Below are 24,753 nucleotides of genomic sequence, written 5' to 3'. Positions count from 1 at the left end.
GGGTACGTCATTGGGCTGTCGGTCAATGGTGCTATCTATACAGGGTGACCGTTAAGTCTTAGGACGACTTTATAACTTTTAAACGACAAACGATATCACAACCACATTTGGTATACCGTTACTGGAAATTGTAAGCTACTTTTCTGTGTACATGGTGGTCGGATATCACCTTTGGGGGACGGCCCGTCGGGGGTCAGAAGAAAATCTTCAATGACAGCCTATGTTGAGTTGTACATCATTTAAAAGGTCTACTTCAACTGAAAACAATGCCGCAAACCGCACTTCAAAAGGTTAATACTGCAAAAAATGGCAGATGTTCAAAGATTTTCAAAATTAGCCAATTTCTTTAAATTAAAACACTTTTTTAAATCTTTAAACAACTGTCATTTTTTAACGGATGGTCCTTTTGAAGTACGGTTTGCGGCATTGTATTCTACTAATAAATACCTTTAATTTGATGTGCATATCAACCTATGCTTCCATTCAAGATTTACTTCCGACTCCTTGTGGGCCGTCGCCCTGAAGAGTTATTTGGATCACTGAATGTGAAGTTATGGGGATCATTTTAAAGGGAATTTTAAGCAAAGATGAATGCCGCAAACCGTACTTCAAAAGGACCATCCGTTAAAAAATGACAGTTGTTTAAAGATTTAAAAGTGTTTTAATTTAAAGAAATTGGCTAATTTTGAAAATCTTTGAACATCTGCCATTTTGCGCAGGATCAACCTTTTGAATTGCGGTTTGCGGCATTGTTTTCAGTTGAAGTAGACCTTTAAAATGATGTACAACTCAACATAGGCTGTCATTAAAGATTTTCTTCTGACCCCTGACGGGCCGTCCCCCAAAGGTGATATCCGACCACCATGTACACAGAAAAGTAGCTTACAATTTCCAGTAACGGTATACCAAATGTGGTTGTGATATCGTTTGTCGTTTAAAAGTTATAAAGTCGTCCTAAGACTTAACGGTCACCCTGTATAATGTGGACGTTAGGTACTGAAGTAGTATTGTCCGGGTTTGGAAAGTTCCCTCCTTCGCATAATAACACTGCAGTGTACAATAACACAAACATAAAATCCATCTGATGATACTCAGGTAGTGGCAGTGCGAATGTGAATCGATTAATCGAATAATGAAGTTAATATTTGAAGAACTGTTCCTCTAATTAAACAAAGTCTAGTAATTATAATTTTTCCTCCCTCTTCCAGAGAAATTGTAACTATTTGAAGAACTGATCTCAACCCATTCTAGTCGCTGTTTCACACCCTACTTTTAGTTTAAAACAATATTACGCCACTGCTTAGCCATACACTAGTTTTGTCATTGTACTTGACATTTTTGCTCCAAAATGATGTCTCAATTCTCAAGAAATTTTAATTTGTACTTATTTTATAACTGTTAAACACAAATACTCCACAACCAGACATATCCAGTTGGCTACATAAACACAGTGACGTCACAGCTCAGCTGATTCGAGCGTGTTGGAAACTCCCCGGTCGACCTCTGTCCTCTTATCACCACTGATAAGCTATATTTAACCGCCTGACACCCACTAATCTCTGATAACACTAATGATATCTAGCCAACAATGGTTATCACTTGAAAATATTTGTCAGGTGATAAAAGACATTAAGTAATCCCCTTGGAGTGTTCGATAGTGTTGAATACTTCACTGTTATTTCGAATCACTCTGTTGCAGTTTCTATTGTTTTAGAGAATATTTTATCGTTTGTTATTTAGACTTTTCACACCATTGAGTTCCTCGCCCGTATCGGATGCAGGACAGACCTCTTGTAATTTTGAAACAGAAATGATCGGTTCACGTTCGTTTACTTAAATTTGCTTAAGGCCTTTAAAATTAAACTATAATCTCAATTTTGTGTTAATGTTCTTGTGGTCTATGTGATAAAAAAAATCATTCACATCCAGGAAGGTTTCCATATAAAATGCTTTGGTTAGCTAAAACCATAAAATTACAACCTCAAGGTAATATTGAGGTCTCTTAACCTTGTGTGATATGCTTTTCTACCAGGTTAATCTTATCATTTACACCCCTCTGCAAGATAAATTCCAAACTTATCCTTGGAGCTATTGGATTGCAAATAACCAAATTTCCTCAGTGACTCTTTGATATTCGCACTTTAATATATAGACCCTACCAGCAACAAAGGTAATTGCGTGCTATTGCTTGAAAGCTGCTCGAAAACGGATTTCAATATCAAAGCCGAGTCTGGGGCAGAGGGTGGATTTCTAAACGGAAAATACAATTCACGTTTTTATACTCTGTTGTCACGTGCGCCTATCAATGTGAATGTGATTGTCACGATTTTGATTTTATTTTAATTTCAAAGTTTGAGACCAACTTGAGCTTCCTTACCACTGTCACTTTGACCGTAATGGATTTACTCTCTTTATACATCGCTTTAGGACTATCTTCACCAAAAATTATCTTCAAATTGCAAAATTTAATCTTATGCTTGTTTAAAAGTTGTATGTGGACTCCAAATCAATCCTCATCTATGCCTATTAAAATAGTTGTTGTACATGTATCATTGTTTCCAGTATAAGGGTATTTTACATATGTCATACAAATACACAAATACTGTATCGTCAAATCGTGTACTCTTACTAATCTTCATTGATCACTAACATCAATGAATCACAGCTAAATAACAGTGTAGGCAGTTCTATATAGTATATGTTTGTGGTTTTCACTTTAGTCACCAACAGCAAACCAAAATAGCCTTCCCGTTATCCATGATTTCCATTCGTATCGTAATCCTCTATAACGAGCTGCTGGTAGTTTCCCGCTCGATCTCCAGTAGTTTTCCCGCCAGTTTTCCGGAACTGCAGGGGTCTATTAGCTGATCTGTTGACCTTGACATTAGATAACAGCTGTTTAGAACTCGATAAACTTTGTATTTTGGACTTGGATTATCACAGCCATGTGGATTTTCATTGTGATGCAGTGACTAAAGATAACCTAAGTTGGGTTTCGTTCAATCCTATTTTGTTTATCGCAATTAGTTAAATACGCTGGTTTTAAACTATTTGTACTAGTTGCACAGATTTCACATCAAGCTTCGGCATATATTTATCTACAGCCCAACTCGGCTTATACGTAAACAAAATTTGCTTCCCATGTATTTCTTATGGGATTTAAATTTGGTGTTTCTTTTCCAAATTCGTTTGGCTCTTATACCCGACCGATTTCCATGATTAAGGTCTCAAATTGTAGGTATCACACACAGATTTCACACCAAGCATCGGCATATATTTATCTACTGTATTCCTCGACCAAAAACACTAATTTGCTTTAATTTAAAATTCTTACTTCAATTTAAGACGTATTCCACCAGTTATAATACTTATACAACCCTATATATTTTGGTCTAAGAACCTTAAATGAAATCCTGGCTTTTATTAAAGCTATTAGCTATTCAAATCGGACGAGTTTCAAGCAAATGCAAGGGTATGTAACACATTTTCTTTACACTTTACAAGTTCCAATTCCATCCCGCTAGTCTGAGACAAAGCTTTGCCGCCGAGTAGTCCTTGAGGATGTCCTATAAAGATTGCTGAGACCAACCCTACCAAGGGACTTGACACACTTCGGGTCTCTCTGGCCATGGAAACGCCAAATAAATTTGTAGAACCTAGTTCAAATCATTCAAATAATTACGACACCCCGTTGTTCGTAAGTGATATTCTGATAGTTAATTTCGAAAATGTTTAATTTTATAAAGTATTTAAATGATAAAGCGATAATTTGTGATTTTGTTATGTTTACTATCATTAGTTGTTATTCTGAAATCCCTTCCCTCTTGTTCAATAACAATGTTTCAGGAAATGAAAAATACTAAGAGAAGTTTTCCAAGACAAACCTCTTTTTATTTTTTCAATTTCTTGTAACTAAATTTCTTCGTTTTCAAATCCCAAAATATAACTATCATTATTCATTTATTTTATTTTTCATCGCTCTATTTATTGTTCTATGGTTATTCTATTGTTTTCAATCTCAAACATTTCCGTTTAACCAATATTTCCGGAATCCTTTTAATTAGTTCGATTACTCTACTGACTCTTAGACAAAAACATTCCCATATTCCAGCATCCTCCGCCTGGTAGTAAGCCGTCAACAGTGTGAGTGTGCCGGAGTAATGAATATTTACAACCCTGCAGGAGATTTATTAGCAATAGTAACCCTGTGGGTTGCTGTGGGGTCTGGGGTGGTGTGGTGGACTGTGACGCGGCCCAGACGCCTATATTGATCTGTGACGTCACAATCACGTGATCACCCTCCTACAGCCACGAGATACAGTAGTTCCAGCTACTATAAATAAAGTCTCGGCTTCACCTTCAGTAGGGTAGGCTGATTACACTTGCCCTGGATATGATGTATCCCGAGGTCTTCAGGTCATGGCAAAGGAAAACTTGGAATACAATCATTTTCAGGTCTGTTTGAAGGCGTTGGGTGTTCAATTTTAATGGTGCAAACGTTTTATGTTTCACATTTTTAGACATTACGTGTTTATAAGTTATGTTAAAACACAGCCAACCCTTAATTTTAGGCGGTTTAGGGTCAGAGGTGGCCGGTTCTCCGTTTCTCAGATTTTAGATCGGACCCGTAATGAAACTTGGGGTTTGGATAGAGCACTTTTGATTAAAAAGTCAAAATTCGTATGGGTTTGGTCTGTCATTAGGTAAAATGACTCGTCACGTCATTTACTGTCAAATAATCATATAATACTGACATTTCGTAACCATAGTTGATTAGTGTTGAGGATGGCGTATAAAAGCAGTAAGAAAGTAGTGAAAAGTTTGTCAAAATGTGAACCTTAAATTATGAAATTCTTCTTCAGATATAACTCAGAGTAATAAAACATTTTTTTGTTTGTTTTATTACTCTGAGGTTATAATAATCCTTTGAACATATAGATGAATACATGTTGATGTTGGTACATGTAAACTATAAACCCTAATGTCGATGAAACTGCTACTGGAACAATTTTACAGACCTATTACAAACTATTTTCATTTCATGTAGTAATCAAAGACATTTGAACTGTTTATTCGTATCTTTTATCAAATTTTGAACCTTCACATCACACGAGTAGTTCCATAACCACTTCCATACGACAGTAACTACCAAAATACATATTGCACACGATAGTAACTATCAACATAACTACATACTGCACACGACAGTGACGATCAAAATACATACTTCACACGACAGTGACTATCAAAATACATACTGCACACGACAGTGACTATCAAAATATGCTACATACTGCACACGACAGTGACTATCAAAATACATACTGCAAACGACAGTAACTATCAAACTACATACTGCACACGACAGTAACTATTACGTTACCACATACTGCACACGACAGTAACTACCATCCAACGTTATTTATCACCCCTTACGTCCACTTATCCAAGACATGTCCGAGATGAAGTCGGGTTTACGAGAGCCGAGGCCGAGCAGAGGTTTCTGTAGACCGTAAACCGAGTAGCCTATAAGTTAGGGCCGACGTTACAGCTCTGTTTATGTTTCATTTATCGTCCAGCCTCCAAGCTGAATTTTGGCTCCAAACATCGTAAACTGGAGCTTGGATTAGCTCCAGTAAACCGGGGGTGGCTTGCGATCGCACGATCTCTTGAGATGGATTTGAGAGGAGACGGGATCTTAAATCGTCAAGTTGTATCAAGATTCAACAGTGGGGTTCTACTACAGCAGTTATCCTTATACAGAAACTATACAGTATTATATATATGTTCGTAGTTTATCATCATACAAAATACATTTGACCAAATCTACATTAAACACCCATTTACACTTGGCTTGAAATTCGACTAGTGGTCGAGCTGATTCATTCGTAGCAAACATTTCTATTTGATCATTTGCTCAAGTAAGTAAGAAAATGCCTATCGTCGAATTCCTTCAGCACAATAAACTATCTTATGCCACGCGTCTGAGTTGTTTTCAACAGTAGAAGTTTCCTCACTTGATACAAGGTCCATACGTCTCTGATAAGAGTTTTTACACGATAACTCCTGGATGCACCAACATGCTACATGATAGATAAGAGTGACCTTGTGATAAGCTGGTCAGCAGCTATTCGAGGCTGGACCTTGCACTTGCCGTTATCACCAGAGTAACAAACATGATAACAGATAAACGGGGTGTAGGTCATAGTCCGTCACTCTCTCGTCACATGCGATTCACTGATTTAACTAAATTAGTCACAGTACGTAGGCCTATCTATTATGTTTTAATGTTTGTGCCTAGAAAGTTCCATTGACTCGGTATAGAATTGCAGAGCGCATCTGGCAGTTCGACTCCTTGTTATTTTTCAAAACATTAAAAACTGAGAGTTATTCGCTTGCTGGTGCCTTAACTGTAAATTTTGAAACAAAACGTCTCAAGGAAGCCAAGAGCTAGTTACACTTTGTAAAAAAACTACTGTGGAAGTTTTAAAACAGGGCGTAGGAAGGTCTTAAATATGACCTCACACAAGACAAACCCTTAACGAACTGTTGTTATTTTTGGTGTCAGTGGAATCGATGAGCTTACGAACCAAGAAGAGCCATTTTATTGTTGAATCATTTGAATTTGGGAGTTTACGACTCCAGAGAAGTCGTGTGAACTATAATGGTCAGAGGAATCTAGGATCTTCGACCCATGAATCTGGGAGCTTCGACCCAAGAATCTGGGAGCTTCGACCCAGGAATATGGGAGCTTCGACTCTGGAATCTGGGAGCTTCGACCCAGGAATCTGGGAGCTTCGACCCAGGAATCTGGGAGCTTCGACTCTGGAATCTGGGAGCTTCGACCCAGGAATCTGGGAGCTTCGACCCAGGAATCTGGGAGCTTCGACCCAGGAATCTGGGAGCTTCGACCCAGGAATATGGGAGCTTCGACCCAGGAATATGGGAGCTTCGACTCTGGAATATGGGAGCTTCGACTCTGGAATATGGGAGCTTCGACCCAGGAATATGGGAGCTTCGACCCAGGAATCTGGGAGCTTCGACTCTGGAATATGGGAGCTTCAACCCAGGAATATGGGAGCTTCGACCCAAGAATCTGGGAGCTTCGACCCGAATCTGGGAGCTTCGACCCAGAAGAGCATTGTTGTTGGAATAAAAGAATCTGGGATCTTTTTAGTCTTACGTAAGGTCATTTGTTTGTATCCGTAGAATAATGGGCTCGTAGACAAATAATAGTAGACCACATTACTCCATACTATGTATGCCTAACTCTATATCTCCTCGTGTTGCGAAAAGCAGATCACTCTACCCACAGATAAGTCTCTGCCTTTCTTTCTTTCCTCCACAGCGTCGGAGGAACGTACCACATCCCAAATACTTGACAGGGGAAGTGCCAAATTCCATATACTGTACCTTCAATCTAAAATTAATAGTGACTCGAGGCCTTTAAATTCACAAGAACCAGCAATTAGCAGAGCCGTGACAATTTTTACAACCGTTGCGGTAGGAAATATCTGTGATGACTCACGTGTTTACAGATGCCTTTTAGCGTAATTATCAGTAAATTTACGAGTGTACGTTTCGACACGGCGATAAGAGCACTCTAGTTCACGCAACCTCGTTATCAGTCAGGGGATAGTGGCGTGCTGATAAGATAAATGCGTGTTTCGCATTATCTTTGTAGTGTTTTCCATTTTCTTCTTAGAGCAAGGAGTGTGTTATGCAATAGCAACACAAAGTCTGCAGCTGTTTGGCGTTTGAATGTTGATTTTGGAAATTGCAACCACTGTAGATTACTAAATGTATTTACGCAGCAATATATTGTAACTGTATGAATTGTAAAATATTTTCAGGTGAAAATTACATTGAATTTTCGATTGACATTCAGGGAGGTCTCTCAGCGTTGGCGCAACATTGTGTCTACAGCTGCGTCGCATACTGATGTGGTAATTTCCTTTTTGGAACTCATCGTCACCTGAGTCTGTTAGGCGGGAACAATCTTTAATCAACATTATTGTCAAGCAATAACTCCTGACCCTGTTAGCAAAAAATCTATACCTTCGTACTGTTATGATTTTGTTCTTGACTTGGGCAAAATACTTGAGTAGTCATGAGTAAGTGACTAAAAAGATTTTTTTGTCTTCAGTTAATGGCGTGAAAAAAAATCCCGAGTAAAATTTGAGGTGAAAATAAAATAAGAGATTAGACTATATTGTTGAACATTCTTAAGCAATCGTTTGTCAACACACGGCAATGTTAACCTGGGTTTATTCTATTCACCGATACAGTATAGCAGGATAGATTCACAGAGCGAATAGGTACATGGGTACAATGTTTATACAAATGTTTAAATCGTCTTTTGTAACCGTGGGTTTGGTTCGTATGAAGTTGCTCCAGTCTCTCCGGATCGTATTGCATACTAAAGTTTGTTAATGTATTCGGATTTGACAAATTATCAAAGAAAACTAGCAAAAGTTGTGATTTACCTCTTGAAACCATTATAGATATAGTAACCGAGTCAATATATTTTAGTTAGAAGGCAAAACAGGTGTACTCAAAGTTCCAGCTCCGAATCGTCGATGTTTTAACCAACGACACCTCGAAAGGCCCCAACCGGCAACCCTTCTAATGACTAAAAAACGACCAAAACAGTGTGCCATTGTGTGTTTCGTACAATAGCGAGAAGTGCCTTGACCATGACAGCAGATCTGTATTGCAGCACTGTGAGAGAGACAGGACGTAGGAAGGGGAAGGGATCAAAGAAATGACTCTAGTCAGAGAGGGGCAGCTGGAATGCAGACAGAAATAAACGTAGTCTACGTGAAGGAGAAAGTGAAGGACAAATGACGTCAGCGTCGTCAGTTTTTGTTGTGTCAGAGCAAGACCTCCAGCTGAGATCGTCTCTAGTTTCTACTAGTAGTCTCTAGTCATTGTCTCTAGTCTTTGGTTATGACGATGATCGTTACTTGTGCAGTCAATCACCACTCTATTCTACAGAGCAGTTGATTATAAGTTTTTTTTTTTGTGTACTAGGATAAAATCAATAGGTGCACGTCATTAAGTAGTGTACACTCCAGTTATATAATCTACGTCACTATTCCACTCTTTAGAACTGTTTATTGTCCATCTCCCTTTTCAAGTTAATGAGTTGTTAATATATTTTATCATTTGGAGTTTCAGGACTGTAACAAATACACACAACACACTCTACAGGTTTGTCGAAAATCACTTACTATCAAATAAAAATTATCAAACAGAACTTTTCAAAGAGTGGTCGATACCATTTATATGAGCAAGTCAATCACTACATTTGTACATGTCTGGGACATGGTTTTTCCATCGTAACGAAATAAATTTTGCAGAACTTTGATGAAATCGTCTAAAATCGGACCTTTTCCGTAATATCACTACCACTAGAGGAATGTCGATAGGTTTTCCTGACTTAATGCTAACCCTGCTAACCTAACCTAACCATAGTTTAATTCACTACCACTTCTATTACTAATAGTCTATTGTTCTAAAGACTAGTGGTAGCGAACTAACGGAAAAAGTCCTAAGGTTCAAAATCGTAAAACAATAACATCTTGAATTTTCTGTATTTTTGTAGTATGTACGCAGTATCTACGTGATTAGCATTTTATTCTTGAAATGGTTAGACATTTGAGGAGAAAGTGGGCAAATTCAAATTTCTTAGTTGTTGAGCCGTTTAACTAAAAAGGATAACGAGATTCTACACATAGGCAATACTCAGTAGCACTTTGGTGGCAATAGCTCGCACTTTGGTTTTCAGTGAGAGTAGCATAAAATAGATTCTATGCTATACACTGTGGCATGGCGTCTTTTCCAATAAATTTGCCAAGGAAGTACTTTTCATAAACAAACCTTCATGATCAAATTCATTCCACTCCCAAACTTGATGAGGAAGTACCCTGGAAGTACCACAATTCGTTGGAAGCTCAAGTAACAAACAACCGGATGGGCGGGACCTTCCATGTGTGTTCTGTCTGTGTCTTATCAATACCACGAGGTGATGATAAGGCTTATCACACCCGGTTCTAATCTTCCTTCATCCAGGCTCAGCAAACATCTTATCAGCCATTGTACTTGAACGTATTTCATATCTGGGAATAATATGTCTAAATTGCAAGGCTTAGATAAGCCTGAAGTGCAGGGTATTTAATTTATAAGATGTGTTACTGTTGATTAATGATTGGTCAGCTTGCTCTGAGCTAAAACTCTAATTTTGGTTAAGTCACCTTCTAGGCGTAACAAACGTAAAAGCACACAATTTATTTGCGTTTTTCAGGTGCTTTGTCATATCCAACGATCAAATAAGACAATTGGATTTACGTGATCATTGGTCATTTACTACAAATATCTTATGAATTATGTGTGTACAGCATTTGAACAGTCATTCAATTTCACGATATCGCTCCCAAGTCGATCCTTCCTCAAGGATGCACATTTCCGTCGGTACAATCAGCTGTGGTCGCTTCCAGTGACCTCTGATTCTGTTATCAGCTGATTTTTATATCACACAGCTACATCCGCCGCCCTCTTCCCGTCTTTGTGGAAATAATGATACTGCATGTCCTGACCATATTGTGATTACGGTTGAATCAGCGACAAGGAGATTATTGAGTCAACTCAGGATATGGACAGAACAAGCTGGAAGGAAATTGTAAAGAGGTTATCTCTAAATTATCACTTTTTGAGTAAGAAAAATAATTTGAATCTGCGAGGTATGACTTAGATTCTGAGGAATCGCAGCGTACTGCCAAATAGGTTATCTGGATTGGTACTTTGCCTTCAAGTGCTTGCAGAGTTTGGAAACTACTTGTTATGCATTTTTTTCTTTAAAGGATTATCTAACATTTTTATTTAACTCATGGGTATTCAACATAGACTTCGCTAATTCTACATCCACAAAGTATAAATCAGCCCTCAAGTGCTTGCAGATAATTATTGACAATGAACATGTTTTTAATTGATCTTTCAGGAGCAATTTCAAATTTATTTTCAAATTTTACGATATTCTACATAAAATTGTTATCAGCGTTACAGACTCTGAAGGTTGTTCTCATAGAGGAGGAGTGTAGGTTTCATGGTACATACCGTAATACAGTACTTTCATGGAATAACACCGAAATTATTACTCTTGGATGTTTGTACACATTACGGTGACAGAAACGAGCTAAACCGCCCTGAGGCAAGTTGAACATAGTGACGAAAGTTGTTCTGAAAAGCAAGTGTACCAGAGAAACGCTTAATAAAGACATATTTATTTATTTATTTATCTAACCGCCCACGAATGGCCTTAGTGATGATTTCTCACCATGAAGCAACCAAGTACAATTAAACTGAGAATATCGGATGAAGAAACAAAATAATTTTGTATAAGTTAGTTCTTGACACGACTTTTAAAGTGAATATTTACGACGTTTTCGAGTATTTTCAATCTTTTACTGTCTTCTGATATGCTTTACATCGCATCAGGATGTTATTGGGACCGTACGTTTGTTTGTAGTTTTGTTTACCAGGCAATCCACGTGATTTACGTTTGTTACCATGGCAATTTGCCACCTTTGCAAAACGTTTGTTAAATCTGTTCCGAAATAGCTTAGCTGCGAAACCCCTCAAACTAGAAAAGCGAGTTATGTTCCCGTTCGATTAAAATTCACTTTATTTCCACAAAGTCTTTTTTAAACCCCCTAATGACATTGAATAACCGGTTTGAAGGCCGCCTCGAACACGAGTCTTTTGAGCCATTCAGTTTTGCGAGCGGAAAGAAATGTAAAAAACTGCTGCTGAAAAAGCTGGCTCAAAGAGTGCGCGAGTCGCCAAACCACTAACGTGTTTTTAATTCTGAACGTTGTTTAGCATGCAGAAAGCAGACGACTACGTTCCCAGCATACAAGGTGGAACATACACATGCAAACGTGTGAGTACTTATGAGTGGCTCCAGCATTGTCGTCAGGGAACGTGTACGGGGCTTTGGAGTATTGGTAGAACAATGTTACATCTTAGATGTGAAAAAAGATGGTTAGGTTTTCCGTCTGATGAACTATATCTTTCGTCATATTGCACCATGATTAAGCAAACTCCCTAAATAGTAAAATAGCAATAGCATAATAACTGTTATGCCGTCTCAACACGAAATTACACAAAACTTCCCATTGCCAGTTTCGTAAGTGACGTCCACTAATTAGCGAATACAGCCTTCGCAACGGCGGATTCTCGCCTGTTTCATTAGTTAAGGGATGTGATGTGATGCTCAGTGATTCGCAGGAATTCCATAGAGTTAGCGGACGTGATATGAAACATAGAGTCAATAATTGCTGAGTTGAAAGTACACGTCAATATAGCCTCAAAAGGTCCTTTGAAGTGTAAAGTGATGTGATGCACGATGGTTAGCGGACAGGAATACCAGAGAGTTAGCGGACGTGGTGTGAAACAGATAGTCAATAATGGCTGATTTGAAAGTACACGTCAATATAGCCTCAAAAGGTCCTTTAAAGTGTAAAGTGGTGTGATGCACGATGGTTAGCGGACAGGAATACCAGAGAGTTAGCGGACGTGGTGTGAAACAGATAGTCAATAATGGCTGAGTTGAAAGTACACGTCAATATAGCCTCAAAAGGTCCTTTAAAGTGTAAAGTGGTGTGATGCACGATGGTTAGCGGACAGGAATACCAGAGAGTTAGCGGACGTGGTGTGAAACAGAGAGTCAACAATGGCTGTGTTGGAGTAACACGTCAATATAAACTACAACAATCCTTGGAGGTGTTTGGTTTAGTGATAAGAGATGTAGTGTTAAACAGCTGTAAAATAGTCTGAAGGCATGCTTTAATTCTTAGCTGTGGAGGTGGTAAATAGTCCTAGAGTCTCTAGAGAATCGATAATTTCTCTAAACCCCATTGTCTTTTCAACGAAGTATTCAAATCAAATTCGCGATTTATTCCCAAAAACTGTATACATTGATCTAATAAAATTTATTGACTTCAATAGATCCACAAATCTTTGTCACTCTCAAATGTTCATGAACTCATTCTATTTAGATCGAAACGATGATCCGATCCACTCAAAACCAACTCCACGAACGTCCCTCTAAACTCCATAAGGATTTGATATCTTTCTCAATCGTCACTACAAGTCTTGAGTGAATGTCCATTATTTCTTGGCTTTAAGAATTTCACATAGCATATCCACTGTAATCAAAATTGTGATAAAAAAATCTACTCAACGCAAATGAAACTCCTCGAATGTCTCTATAAAATCCTCTCGTGGGCTGATATCTTTCTCAATCATCATTACAAACCCTTGGTGGGCCATTTACTGCTTGGCTACAAAAAGAAAGTGAGTCTGTTGATGATGAAGCTTATGTCACATCCTCGGTGAAGGCCAGTCGGACACGTGGTCACTTGGTATTCCAGGACCTCCGCAGTGGACCTTGGGCCATCCGGCGACACTGGCATCCTCAGGAAGTCACCGTTATGGGGAGGATGGACCTTGCGTAAGTCCGGACTTGGAGTGAACGGTATGAATCAATCATGGACTTTTCATTGTTTGGTGTTCAAATAGAAGAAAGAGAATATCAATGAAAAGTCATTTCTGTCGGGACGTTTTTCAAGAATAAGTATTCAATAGGTAATGTAGGTGAAGAACGTATTGTAACTTTTTACGACTAATAGAAAAAGATATCCTCATTTAACTGCGCGAATAACCTAGACAATTTATGATCGTGACTTAACATTGTCAATGGTTTACAATTTTTTTTCATCTTCAATTTGATACATGAAATTCTAAATTTTGTGTAAAAGAGAGATGCGCTGAGGCCGACAACTAATCACCACATATTCTTTGACAATTAGAATAGACTTTAGTGACTTGCTTCATAGTCAATTGTAGTTCCATAATTTCAAGTAGGCCTACCCAATGTTGACACGGAATGTAAACCAAGCTGTATCGTTTCGTCACACCAAGGGCTCCTTTTCCAAAACATCCCACGCTCTTGAGACTTGTCCGTGTGTTTTTATCTTTTTTACCTCCCCTTCATCAAGAGGGTCAAGAGAGGGCCTATTTAAATACCGGTTATTCTGGGAAGTAGGGCTCAACGTGGCCCTCAGCCCTAGGGAACATAGTCAAAAAACATTTGTTCACATTCTTGTAACCGGATAAGACTCACGACTCTGGTGAAAGTGTTTTTCCAAGTCCCATTTGTGCAAGATTCAAATTTGCTTCTGAAAGCGTCCAAATAGTATTATCTTCGCCCTCTAAAGAACATGAGTGGGATGTTAAATACATTCGAGAATTACGATGATTTGAATTTCTTACTTAAAATGTTGTAAGAAATAGAAGAAGGGTCATTTATATTCAGGTTCTCTCGACTGTTTGAGTTCAAAACTACTGAGAGTTGATTTGAGTCATTCTTCAAAAACAGAACCACCTACAATTTGCATAATTTGATACACAAAATGATGTTGCTTGAACCAAACTACCACATTCTATAAAAAAAAAACAAGAGTATACCATCTCTAGCTTCTCTATCTTTCATTTTTTACCAGCCAAGCTGTAAATTCAATTCAATTACCCTACTATTGATCTGTCAACTGTTTGAATTTAATATTACTGCAAAGAGTTATATCTCACTAACCCGCCTACAAATTGGATCAAACAAAAACACTTGAAGCACATGTAGAACGTCTCTTCCTAGATGTAGACAAATCTTGTCTTGACCTTCCTACGCGAATTTCAGAGCGTTGAACATCACCTACTCAGACATTCATTTAGCCAAGCTGCAAATGTGATTCAAGTACCCTAGTATCAGTGATGCACGCATGAAGAATCTTCAGCCCTATCTGAAGTAGCTCAAGACTCCATTGTCGGGCCTCGGCAGACCGTGACGTAGGTTCCTGTACGACGTGGACCGCTGGCTGGCGAGACCTTGTGTCACGCTCGATCGTTATGTCACGTTACGGTTACGCAGACAGCATTATGCTGCTTCTTGCTCGCATGGTCTGATGCTAAGTCGGATGGATTTAACAGCTGAAAACTCGTTGAAAATTATGATTTTCGATTCGGTGTTGAAGAACACCATTAAGCATGGAAGAACTTGAGGCCTTCCAGGAAATTGTGTGAATACCGGTGCACTGATTTCGAGCAAGCACTGAAGCGGCAGTACAGGTAATGGGATCTCTAATCCTGTGGTGATTTTGAGCCAGTGCGCCCCTTTAGAATAACTTATCCTTAGTGAAACTACACAATTACAAAATTTCACAAACCTTTAAGTATTTACGGGCTTGTGAATACTTATCGGTTTGTGAAATTGTATAATTGGGTAGTTTCACTTAAGGATTAGCTATTCTAAAGATATAGCAGATTTGTGTTCTAATCTTAAGACTTGGCCATCGGGTTTTGATGGAGTTTCTTTTTCTCAAGTTTTCTTAGATGACGGTTTAGTAAAATGTGGGTGAACCTAATTCCATTTGGGATGTGGTTTGCGTCAGACCTTCGGTAATGTTAGTTCCGGCGCTAGAGGGACAGATCTCAATATTTTCAAAATTGAGGCGTTTGGACTGCTTCCCTGTTTCCCTGATAGGCGTTTTAATAACTTATTCAAAATGAAACTGGCAAATACAGTAGGCTAATAAAACACCAAGTTAAAAATATTTGTTGAGTTTTCTTGACATCGAGATCTGTCAAAGCTACACGCCAAACAGAGATTCTTAAATAGCTAGCAAAAAAGAAGCCCAGTCGCCTCATACAATTAGCATAGTATGTCCTCAAACACAAGTCTGTGGTCTCTTTCGGACTAGACTTAATAGCAGACAGCAATGATAAAACAGCTGTTCAACTCCACTGCGTCAGCGAATGACGAAGAACTGTTGTTCTTGCTGCCTCTACGTGACCTCTCAAGGTCGAACAGTTGATAACAGCGATGCAACCGAGGACGTGATAACTGATAACAACTGATAACGCCGCTCTCCGAGCTCTTTACAACATAACAACTGAGTCTGTTAAATAAAACGTTGGTAGAGTTGCAAATTCGTGTTCAACCTTTTTCATTGTACCTGGTTGTTTATTCAAAAGAATCATTGATGGATGTCAAGCATTTCCTTTTTTTTTCAAAATCTAGCATTCAAAATCTTGTTTGCTTTGCTATTGATGTTGCTGGTTGCGTTTAGATACGTAAGCTTTCCATTGTATGTATGCACAGCTATGAGTTAAAATAAGTTTTATTTTGTTTACAGGAATACAGTATATAGCCATCCCGTTACAAATTTTACCAAAATGCGTATTTATAACCTAATAAATGCTATAATTTTCCTCTGAGAATCAAATTATTCAGGTCTCCACTCTTTGTCCTCCCAAGTACAAAATGGATACATTTAACAATCTGCCAAAATGCTCTTCATTTGAAATTTTCGATTCAGCTTTGAAGAAATTTAGGCTCTCGAGGAATTTGTGTGAACACTTAGTTTTGAAATATTTGAATTTGTAGGAACATTGTCTCCTTGTGTTCAAAACAATAAAGTAACGGTAATTAATCACTTTGAATCACGGAAACTATTTGACCTTTTACAATGCTAATTACTCGTTATAATGCATCTAATCAAATGCTTGCGTGTAGCCATGTGATATACCCTAGGGCTGGACCCGCGTGCCGCCCTTTGGGTATAAATAACACGAACACAAACACGAACATACGGACACGAACACGAACAGTACCGCCCACATCGTAAAACACGCGTCATATTCAATGACTGCACGCCAAGTAGTAATCTATTTAATTTACGAGGTTTCAATTGCATTTCTGTAGAGATGGAACTCAACAACAGTCGTGGCTATTGATATTTTAGTTTCTTCAAAAAATTGAAATAGGAGGTTCCCTTTTAGGCATACTTAAAGCTATGTTCCATATTTGATCCTACTGTTGACTGGAAGAAATATGATACAAAACGTTAAACGACTTGTAATATTTTTTTGTTCTTAGTAAAACAGCTGAACGTCAGCAATTTTAACGAAGTTTGTTCTTGAACCGCCGACAATACTGTAGAAACGCTTTTCACCTCAAGACCTCAAGATACTCTTCAAAGGCAACTTAACGAGCACGTCTTTATAAATGTTTTACGATAAGTACAACGCTCATAATGATGCAGATGTTATGTTTTACATTATTGGACATTCGTTTGATTTTCAATAGTTTGAATATAAAATAAAATACTTAAGTAATTTCTTGTTTGGAAATCTCACATCTCCGACTTACATCGATTCAATTAATTGGCAGAAACTTCAAATAAAGTGTATATTTTAAAGGAAGATCCAAAAAATCTATTTTTATACCATCATAAATTTGAGTTACACAAATACGGGTGGTCTACTGAGAACCAGTCATGAAAATGTATTTTATATTAATAGGCAAGCATGTTTCTTTAAAACTTTTTTCTCGGCTCGAGTGTATAAATTAAAATGGGCTCAAAAATAAGCACAACAAACGAATTCAAATAAAAAAATTAACATTGGCATTATGGGTTACCATGATGGTGAAGAAATGACAACAAAATATTAACAGACAATCAAAGCAAATGGAAGAAATTACAATCACGTGTTTTATTTACATGGGGGTAAAAATAGAGAAGCCTGTAGTACATTACAGGTCAACCTCTAGTATATATAATTACGCAGACTATCCAACACAAGAGTATTTTTAATCTATGGCTTAATATGCGGGATAGTTTTGTGTTTGCCTAAAAATTGTGAAAGCTCGCATTCGGCTTTCGGAAACTGGAAATGCACGCATGCAAATCTTCACCAGTTTACTCCGATTTTTAATTTAAACTCTTTTCCATTACACCAATTTAGTCGGTCGTGCATTAATTGCGCCAAAGAGTTCCTTAGTTGCGCCAAGCCCGTGAGAAGTAATGTCCTTGTTTACGTGTCCTTCCTATCCTAACCTAACCTACTCAATTATTATATAGTCAAAAGGCCGCCATTTGGCTTATATAAGAAACTTTTAGGATGGCTCCCTGGAGTAGTTGGCGCAATTCAGGAATACTCGACAGGTCGTAAATTCTGGAGTATGAAACAAGTTTAACTGTTCTCGATTTATCGAGTTGCAGCAAAGTAGTTGGAGGCTTGTATTTGATCCACTTGATTTGTCGCGTTGAACCTATTAACATTCTCGCACTTGTCCTGTCCGGAACGCACTTAACTTACACTTGACATTTGGATACGGCTAAACGGCCAGTATATATAACTGTGCGTTGGTTGTGAGATAACATAGACACCTGGCAAGGTAATGCACTTCGGAAAGAGGTAATATGCTGTAGTATAAAATTGTATAAACCGTATTGTTTAAATTTAGTGATAATTGATATAAACTCGCAAGAAACTTATAAGTGGGTTTTAGAAAACTGTTTCGACAAAACATTTGTTATTAGAAATGGTCTCTGAACTATAAGTACTGTGGTTTAACCATTGAAGACTGGTTAACCCTTATCCCCCTTATGTTGACGTTCTTATTTAATAGGAACTTTAGCTTGGATTTATGTGACAATATCAACAATGAATCATTCACATTCGTTAATAAATAAAATATACGCCTAACGAGTTACTATGGAGCCTGTGAGCGACTGTTTTGCTATTTTATGATGTAAATATACACATTCTTTTCAAAGATCTTAGGCTCACCGAACACATAAATAAAATGTGTAACTTGATAGGCCTAAGTAAATGCGCACAGAACACTGTATAGAGGTCATGCATCGTCATTATCATCTGAACAGGTGGTTACCATTCAAACATGACGTCATGTCTGCATGTAATGTTTACGTAAGCTAATTTCCAAGAAGTACTGGATAAGGGTTTGACTTGTAAATAGCTTGGAAATTATATAATTCTTCATCAAATATATTTGATTCTTTATTAAGGACTAAGTTATACATGGTGTTTCCAAATTGGACATATTTCGTGGACTTGTTCCTTGAGCTAAGACGAACATAAAATGCCATATAAGTATAGGTCTAAAATGCCTAGATTTCCGTCTGTCGGTCAGTTTGTGATTTTAAAAATTTTTAATAGGAGCAGTATGGTAGTTATTTTAAATTGCGTAGCAGAATGTAGAAAAAAACTGATAACTCGGTTGTTTGTCATCCGATTTTAACAAAAAAGGTCTCATTTGATTTGGATTAAAATTCTCAATATTTTTGACAGTGAAAACTATTTTCTTTTTAGTTACGGTTTTCTTAAAATTTTGTATTAACGATTTTAAATGGCCGCCATATTGAAATGGCTTGAGATATTGGAACGGAATTTATTAAGCTCTTTTTACCTTCTAAACTGCACATTTGTACTAATGTTGAAATTTCTATATTGAAAAATGCTCAAGATATAAAATAGTTAAAAAATCACAAATAGACCGACAGACAGAAATCAAGGCATTTTAGACCCATACTTATTCGGCATTTATGTTTTTCTTAGCCCAAGACCCACAAAATATAGAAAATTTGGAAACACCCTTTATAACTGGATCTAATTTCTTACAGGAATAAGTAATTGTTTATGAACTAAAAGTAATTAATATAAGTCTGATGTTAATAAAGATGAAAAGCATTAATGTTCATGTGTAATTTAGTCTTTCCATAGACAAATATAACTCAATATAGACCTACAGTAGTGGTGGTGTGGCTGGCATATATTCTGGCGTCCACCGCTAGGAGTGCCGTGTAGTTACGGTGCACTCGCCACCTATAATCAATAACTACACGGTACACCTAGCGGTGGAAGCCAGAACCTATGCTAACCGCAGCACTGCTGTCGGTCTATATTGATTATAGGTATTTGTCTATGGTCTTACACAGTGTTTGTAGATTACTTTTCGGGTAACAATACGTTGCAAGATCAATGGTTGCTCACATGAGTTGTTCACGTTCAAGGTTCAGGATCACGTTACGTCGTTACGCTAGAGTCACGTAGAACACGTCTCTTTCGTCTCAAGCTGTACAATTACGTGACTAAAAGTAGAGTCTCCACAATGGTAGGGACGTTTGCGTTCTGCTGAGAATTCTAGGCTACCAATTATTTTGTGAACCCTTGCGAAATTGTGTATTTGTTTACAGAGCTAGTAATGGTCCTGTGTAGGAACCAGCTGATCTTAGTGAGTAACTGTATTTCATTTGAACCCTTTCCTCATATTTACCTTTAAAACTCGCCCTGGTATATCGGTGTCGTAGAATATTCTCATACAAAGCTTATACGAAATGAAATATGAAATTGTAGCAAGCTATTTCTGCCAGGATAGTTTTATTTTATTTTATTTGTGGGACTGATAATTTTATTAAACTCTCTATTGTTTCTATATTAACCCCAATTAATATAGAAATCGTTCTAAGTAAAAATATAGTAGACGCAATTCTGGTGTGAGTGCTCACCTGACAATCCGCAGATCGCCGATTTGATCCTGAGGAAGTTCAGCAGCGTATGGATCGAAACTGGACCTAGCTGTCCAATCACAGAACAGGAAAGAACTTGATTCCAAATATGTGTAAAGTGGGGTTATTAGGCTAAGTGTTTAAAATTGTATTTCAATAAAAGTATTCTGGCCAACTCGGACATAAATGACAGACCATTCGTTGTGTGACGGACGATACCGGATATCATTGAGTGATAAGTGATAAGAAATCAATGGAAGTGAATCAATGGGAGTGGCTGTCTATCAATACGTCTTTGATATCTGGCTGGGCGTTATTGGTTTGGAAATGTGTGGCGAGAAAATGTGAAAATGACATTGAGTACTTTAACCGATCACATCTAAATGTGTGCATATTGTCACGGGATTTTTACACATTCGTAATACTGTAAATAGCCCAGTAAAACGTCGACGTAAAGACTAAGTACAAACCATAATGGAATCAAAGATGCTCGATGTATGATTTATCAAATAAGTTAATTCCACTTTACTTATTACATTGTATCATTTATGTCACTGTACAAGAATACGTATGGCACTTGAATGCCTTTTAACGTAAGTTTAAAAGTGTATGCTTCTTTTAACCTGCAGTTAATGACAGAGTGGTAAAAGAATTTATGTTCCATGGCTGTTTATGAGCATGTATCCAGGAAACAGTTAATGCATATTAAGCGAGCTATAAATGTACAACGGCGGCCAAACGCATGTATTCGTCACGCTACTCACGCTCATATCTGTGAGTTCTGGGGTATAAACACGCATTAGTTACCTTGAAGTGTTCATTGCCCGAAAGAAAAAGGAAATTAGGAGAATGTGAATGTGGGCGTACCCTAAGCTGTTAATGAGGTACAACTAATGGAAAATGAACTTGTAATTGTACATTTGTAGAAGTAAATCGGTCCCGGCTCCAGCGTTTATGAGACCTACGGTAATAGCATAGTGCCTATATGGGAAACTCACTAAAAAAACTACATACGACGGATTGTATGGGAGGTGTGATAGGCGTAGTGTATGCTGACTGCTGTGGAAGTGAAGTTCTGGGAACAGATGTTCCGGGAAGCTGAAGAGATCAACACAACAGTCAACAGTAGACGGCGCCACAGCAACTGATCCTAAATGCGTCAGCAGCGTGTCATATTCAGGAATACTGCTGAACCTAGACGTCAGCTCCATAATACATACTGTGTGTAGAGTGAATGGGTAGAGTTTGAAATCTCCTCTGTTGATTGATCAGCATATTTCTTTAGCTAGGATCACTTAAAAACCCAATATTCAAGGACGGTAGGCCAAGTTTCGAACTTTTGAAGTTTTTTGAGTTCCTCTTTATTAACTCTCTCACCCTCACCGGAATTTTTAACATTCTGGATGATCTCGTCTACACTCCACAGCTTTACGCAATGACTTTTATAAAAACCATAATTCTTTTCCATGTCACCACACACTCTAGTGCTAGAGGTGTGTTCCCGTTCTGGGAAGTCTAAAACTTGAGTTCTCAACTCGCCAGACTGAAGGCAATCGAACGGCGTCTGGGAACGCGCAGACCATGTAACTGTTCGAAGGACCAGTTCTTGCAATCTCCACTGCAACCATTACAAATTTATGAGCCGAGGGCAAAAACCGGATCCGGTCCGGACAAACCGCTTCCACCCTTTTACCACCGTCCTGGACCAGTCGGCCTCCGCCCCCGAACCACCTGCTGGGCCGAGGACATTCACAGCGCAGCGAGGGCCTGAGAGGAGGTTAAATATATGCGGTGGAATAGTTCATAAAGTCATTTAATTTCGTTATTGAAAACCTGTTGTCTTGCTGAGAGAAGGATGTTCATGGTGCAGACTGAAAAGAGAGTATATTGTAGCCTATTTTCGATCATCCAGGGACAGTGGATGACGACTTAAAACTGTCGTTTTCAAGCTTACTGATTTGATAGTACCATTCACTAATTGTATACTGAAGTAGACATCCCAGTATGGACCAGCTGTCACCATTAGTTTGACTAAAAACTCTGTGTATTTAACAGAAATCAGTGATTTAGATCACTGCAGTCTGTCGGAGGCTCACATCAACTACGACGATTTTGAGTAAAAGACTGACGACTTTAACATGAGGATGGAATGCCTAATTATTGGTCGAAGGGATTGAAAATACCTAACTAGATACTGGGCCAGCTGTTCTTGATTGGAAGAAGTGATCTTGTCTAAAGCGTCAGCTGCTTATACTGCAGTAACGAAACTTTCCAATAATTCATTCCACACGCATAATTGATTTTTTTCCTTTCGGAAAAGTGTGTTGGCGTATTTGGGCCATTTGTTTATAAGTTATAAGCTATATATGATAAGGGGCATAATTACGCAATTTTCTATGGTTAATTTATGAGGGACATACGGTGTATGTTGAACATATCCAAAAACAAACCCTCCAAATCTCTTACTTCTCATTGTGGTGGTAAATACAAACATATTTTTATTCAGACACCCAAGTTATGTGTCTATTTCATCACACCCTCAATAGCTTTATCACTGACACAATCACGAAATCAATTCATAAATCACCAAATTTCACCTATCTCGCCGGTGATTGGCCGGATTGTGGAGTTAAGGTCGGTTCTTATCAATTGACGTCATTATCAGTTTGATAAGACGATAAGGCAAAGGACAGTTAAAGGGCGATCGTCTATAGCACTTGATAAGATATACTAATCTCTACTCAATAACTGTTAAGATCTTATCGAGACAAACAATTTAATTAATTTAAATTGAGATATATGAATTATGTTTGCCTCGGCAATGCCATAGAACCTCGTCGTTAACGGAAATAATGCATCAGACAATGAAATAGTAAATGTACTGTCAAGGACAAAGCCTATATTAAATAGTTCAGTATTACACGATTACCCCGGCTTTTGATAGTTACAGCTCCCTCAGTAATTTTTTAAAAATACACTTGTACTTCATTGTACAAAACCTCACTAGTTTATATAGTTTACTCGTATTAGTACGAATAAATTGTTTTTGTTTAGTGTGTCCAAACCATAATAAGTTGTTGTAAGTTATCATGATAAAGCGTTTATCTGGTGGCGCAAATTTACCCAGCTTTACTGCATTACAACCCTCCCCGGACTTAAGGTGCATTGTCCCTGAAGCGACTCTTGCGATAGTAGCTGAGCGATTGTAGCTCAGCGATAGTAGCTCCGCGATAGTAGCTAACCATGTCATTGTCCCTGAAGCGATTGTTCTAGAGCGATTCTGTTCAGTTTGCTGACTTCCGAGTGAATTGGTGCCATAAGTCCAAGGCAGAAGAAGTTGTTCCTTAAATACCTATTGGTTGAGGAAGTTGACGACGAAGAAGTGATAGCATTTTATTTGCACCACGAGTTTGTACACACGACATTTTTGTAAAAATACAAAGAATGCAAAACTGCTTTTTACCGCTGTAGAAGATGAAAAGTTGTTAGAAGCAATAGAACCTCATTCTGCCATTTACGACTTGAAGAACAGTCTGTATAAAGATCAGCGTGCTAAAGATAATATATGGGTCGTGATAGCATCAGAAGTGGGAAGATCAGGTATGTAGGTACATAATTAATCACAACTATTATAAATTATAAATAAAAATACTTTTTAAAAATGCCACGTTTTTAAACGCACTAAAAAGTAAAAATAATTTATAATTATGTGGAGAAAATAAATACTTGTAAGATTTAAAACGAAAAACGTGGCAATAGATATTAGATAATGGTTGCATGCAATAGATAATAATAGTTCAATAGGTGAAGTTAATTGTAAATTGGTATTCGCCCCACGTTTTTGTTGTAAATCTTACAAGTATTTATGCTCTTCACATATTTATACATTATTTTGTTGAATTTTTTAAAAGTAGTTTTATTTATAATTTATAATAGTAGTAATTAATTATGTACATACAGTACCTGATCTTCCCACGTCTGATGCTATCACGACCCATATATTATCTTTAGCACGCTGATCTTTATACAGACTGTTTTTCAAGTCGTAAATGGCAGAATGCGGTGCTATTGCTTCTATAAGCAATACAGCTTTTCATCTTCTTCAGCGGTAAAAAGCAGTTTTGCATTCTTTGAAGATATTTAGATTACGACCAAAACAAGTCTACACACAACACAAATCGCTCAGCGACTGCGACTCTGACTGCCCTCAGAGCAGACCCGCCACAGTCGCTATGTTCAGCCGCTAGCCGCTCCAGTCGCAGTCGCGTCAAGGACAATGGTCCCATTTGAAACAACGCTAACCAGTGCCCAGCTACTATCGCTG

The 24,753-nt window shown here is 37.9% G+C and overlaps 1 protein-coding gene across 1 annotated transcript in view; it reads left to right on the top strand.

Annotated features, from left to right (window-relative positions):
• LOC128986271 (uncharacterized) overlaps window positions 1–24,753 on the top strand; it is a 165,881-nt gene that overhangs the window by 99,339 nt on the left and 41,789 nt on the right. The gene's annotated exons all lie outside the window — the stretch shown is intronic.

Source organism: Macrosteles quadrilineatus, unplaced genomic scaffold (assembly GCF_028750875.1).
Source record: "Macrosteles quadrilineatus isolate MER2022 unplaced genomic scaffold, UCM_ALF_1.0 Scaffold_2__2_contigs__length_208266976, whole genome shotgun sequence".
Classification (NCBI taxonomy): Eukaryota; Metazoa; Arthropoda; class Insecta; order Hemiptera; family Cicadellidae; genus Macrosteles; species Macrosteles quadrilineatus.
The sequence above is the reverse complement of the archived record's forward strand: the minus strand, read 5'-3'. Positions and strand labels throughout refer to the sequence as shown.